The sequence below is a fragment of the Bos grunniens genome, chromosome 14, assembly GCF_055505025.1.
Source record: "Bos grunniens cultivar Pamir isolate PY7600 chromosome 14, Bosgru_T2T1.0, whole genome shotgun sequence".
Taxonomy (NCBI): Eukaryota; Metazoa; Chordata; class Mammalia; order Artiodactyla; family Bovidae; genus Bos; species Bos grunniens.
The window spans coordinates 71,254,675-71,259,020 of record NC_141178.1 but is presented as its reverse complement, the minus strand read 5'-3'; positions in this window follow the sequence as shown (position 1 = coordinate 71,259,020).

Genomic DNA, 4,346 nt, shown 5'->3' with positions numbered 1-4,346 from the left:
TGGGCGGGCAGGCATGGGTTTGATCCCTGGTGTGACAACTAAGATCCCACATGCTGTGTGACATGGAAAAAAAATAAATAAATGAAATAAAATTTTAAAAGCAAACCAAAATATCAGAGTCAATTGTGCCAAAATGCCAACATGTGTTAAATTGGACTGCTAGGTGCAAAGGTGATGATTATTCTATTCCCCATGCTTCTTGTTATGTTAGAAATATTTCATGGTAAGACTGTATATTGTCACCCTGCTGATTTAACTTATATGCAGAATATATCATGAGAAATGCTGGGCTGGAAGAAGCACAAGCTGGAATCAAGATTGCCAGGAGAAATATCAATAACCTCAGATATGCAGATGACACCACCTTTATGGCAGAAAGTGAAGAGGAACTAAAAAGCCTCTTGATGAAAGTGAAAGAGGACAGTGAAACAGTTGGCTTAAAGCTCAACATTCAGAAAACGAAGATCATGGCATCTAGTCCCATCACTTCATGGGAAAACAGTGGAAACAGTGTCAGACTTTACTTTTTGGTCTCCAAAATCACTGCAGATGGTGATTGCAGCCATGAAATTAAAAGACACTTACTCCTTGGAAGGAAAGTTAGGACCAACCTGCTGCTGCTGCTGCTGCTGCTACTACTGCTAAGTCGCTTCAGTCATGTCCGACTCTGTGTGACTCCATAGACGGCAGCCCACCAGGTTCCCCTGTCCGTGGGATTCTCTAGGTAAAAACACTGGAGTGGGTTGACATTTCCTTCTCCAATGCATGAAAAGTGAAAGTGAAGTCGCTCAGTCGTGTCCGACTCTTAACTGCCGCCTACCAGGCTCGTCCGTCCATGGGAGTTTCCAACCTAGATAGCATATTAAAAAGCAGAGACATTACTTTGTCAACAAAGGTCCATCTAGTCAAGGCTATGGTTTTTCCAGTGGTCATGTACGGATGTGAGAGTTGGACTGTGAAGAAAGCTGAGTGCCGAAGAATTGATGCTTTTGAACTGTGGTGTTGGAGAAGACTCTTGAGAGTCCCTTGGACTGCAAGGAGATCCAACCCTTCATTCTAAAGGAGATCAGTCCCAGGTGTTCATTGGAAGGACTGATGCTAAATTTGGCCACCTCATGGGAAGAGTTGACTCATTGGAAACAACCCTGATGCTGGGAGGGATTGGGGGCAGGAGGAGAAGGGGACAACAGAGGATGAGATGGCTGGATGGCATCACTGACTCGATGGACATGAGTTTGAGTGAACTCCGGGAGTTGGTGATGGACAGGGAGGCCTGGTGTGCTGCGATTCATGGGGTTGCAAAGAGTTGGACACAAGTGAGCGACAGAACTGAACTGAAGAGAGGAAGGAGAAGCATTTCAGATGGGAGGAATGGCATGGGCAAATACAGAAAGATGGGGAGATTGTGGCAAGTACCAAACAGGGAAGCCCTGAGGTGGAAACCTTCTTCCACAGACTACAGACATAACAGTGTCCCCACTGAGGGGGCAGGGAACAAGCTGGAGCTGTCCTTGGTCCTGAACCAAAGCCCCACCCTTGCTGACTGCTATTTTTGTTTATCCTAGAATACTGGGGGTTTCTGCCCAATTCCCCCAGAGCTCACAGGTTTCCTTGGTATTCTCCAACATAATATTTTTAAGTCTTATTTTGCCCAGCTGCTGCAAAAACAGAAGTCTAAGAAAAGAATTTGGGTATTTCTCAGCCTAATAGTGTCTACTATTATCAAGCTCTCTCATGCACCAGCTTCTGTGATAGTGGTTTATATACATTGTCTTATACTATTTTAATGATTCTCATTTTATAGATGAAGAAACACACACAGAATGGTCAAGGTCAGATGGCCCGTATACAGCAGAGTGGAGATTAAGCAGGCCACATAAGTATACTTCCCAGGAATTAGCTGATCACTCCTGTAGCACATGTAAACGAGGCCTTAGCTCAGAGGAAAGTATCTCATGAACTCACTGTTTCGATACTTCCTAGATTTTTTCCATATACAAAAGCAGAATCATGGATTCCCAAAAGAGACAATGGAGGTAAAAGAACCCTGCCGCTGCTGCTGCTAAGTTGCTGCAGTCATGTCCGAGTCTGTGCAACCCCATAGACGGTGACCCACCAGGCTCCCCCATCCCTGGGATTCTCTAGACAAGAACTATAAACTGTCAAATCCTCTACAAACATTGGCAGCTCATTCTCTTTGTTTCTGATAGTAAAGATAATATGCTTTCTGCAGCTGTTAACAACAGAAACCATATTCTGTTGCTCAAGGAAGTAAGCCATGGCCAAAGAAGGGAAAACAAAAAGGAAGAAGAAGAGAGAGAGAAAGCCCCTGAAGGGAAAGGGACAGACCTGGATATATGTGCCCTTTTTCAACATGTATTAGCAGTATGATTGTGAGAAAATCGTTTGATAGCCTCCCAGTCTTGTGTTCTCAGCTGAGAAGTAGTTATGTTAACGCATGCATGTGTGCTAAGTTGTGTCCAATTCTTTATGACCCCGTGGACTGTAGCCCACCAGGCTCCTCTGTCCATGGGATTTCCCATGCAACAGTACTAGAATGGGTTGCCATTTTCTCCTCCAGGGAATCTTCCTGACCCAGGAATCAAACCTGTGTCTACTGCATGTTCAGGCAAATTCTTTACCACTGAGCCACCAGGGAAGCTGGGCTATGTCAATAAGGCTTCATATTTCCCAGAGTGACAAGGTAGCCTAGGATAACTATGATAACTCTGATGGTGTAAGAGCGACTGTTACTAATGGCTGCCTGCTGCCTCGTGCCAAACACTATGCTAAGCCTTTTATGCACATTAAGCACATTAGCATCCATCTTCAGAGAAGGTGATGGCACCCCACTCCAGTGCTCTTGCCTGGAAAATCCCATGGGCAGAGGAGCCTGGTGGGCTGCAGTCCATGGGGTCACTAAGAGTCGGACACGACTGAGTGACTTCACTTTCACTTTTCACTTTCATGCATTGGAGAAGGAAATGGCAATGCACTCTGGTGTTCTTGCCTGGAGAATCCCAGGGACGGGGGAGCCTGGTGGTCTGCCATCTATGGGGTCACACAGAGTCGGACACGACTGAAGTGACTTAGCAGCAGCAGCGTCCATCTTTATAATGGCCCTAGGAAATTTCTATTATTATCTCCATTTCAAAGATGAGGAGACTGAGGTTCAATGAGCTCGCTAATAACTATCAGCTAAATCACATCCAAGTCCATTCATCAAGATGACCAGATGGGAAGTAGCTGGGGAGGTGGTGGCCCCACTCTTTAATTTTTTTTTTCTAGAATCAAGGCAAGTATGAGTAGCTCCTGCTCAGAGCTGGGGCCTAGAGAGAGAAAGCCTCTCAAGCTGATGCATAATTTATCAACATACCACATTCCAAATATGGTGGAATCCAGTCTGACTCTCCTGAAGCTCAAAGAGCAGCTGCCCCTCTGCTTCTTCTCTGCCTCTCCTTTCCCCCAGTCTCCGGATCTAAGGAAAACCTGCTCTCCAGGCTGGCGAGAGCCCATGCAGGGGAGCAAGGCTCCCTCCTCCCTGCACAGGAGCAAGGGAGGGGAAGGGAAGGAATTGTGCCAAAGGTCACAGTGTTCCTGGTCAGTGTGTTCCAGCTTTGAAGTTGGAATGCTGTCAGTGCCCAGGCAAGAAAAACGCTGCAGGCAGCTCCACCTGCCAGACCTCCGACAAGACCCAGCTGGGCCTGGACCTCCACAGCAGCTGCACACTGCAGGGAGGGCTGAGTTCACCCGAGACCCCCTTACCAGCCCTGGCAGCATGCAGCACACAACAGCCTCACAGAACACCCAGGTATCTTGCTCCCAGAGTCTCTCCAAGTCAGCCACATGTGCCTCCGTCACCAAATTCCACAGGGAGAATAAGTATTTCTACATTCTCCAGCTTTTTCTTCCTTCTCTCCCTTTATTCACAATTTCTCTTTAATTTGTTTAATCCTAGAGCCCTCCCCCCTCCAAAAAATAAGATTTGTTGTGCACTTACTATGTACCTGACACAAGTCAGGTGATGGTTTAGGTTTAGTTGTGAAACTATTGTTGTACCTGTTCATGTTAGAGTTTATAGAGGGAAGAAGGCACTGAACAACAAGTGAAGGAATTACTATAGAAGGAAGAGTTGTGCCCAGCACCATGAAGGAAAGAGAGCAAAGCGCTTTGAGAGAGGAGAGCCATGGTGAACTCTGAAACTGAAGATCAAACTGAAAATCAAGATCAAGTACTCCTTAAGCAGGGGGGCAATGAAGTTGAGGATGAAGGATCAGGAGGAAGCCTTGTGAGACCACCTTGAGTGTGCAGTGAAGTTTGTCTAAGTCACAGCATGTGCAAAGGAC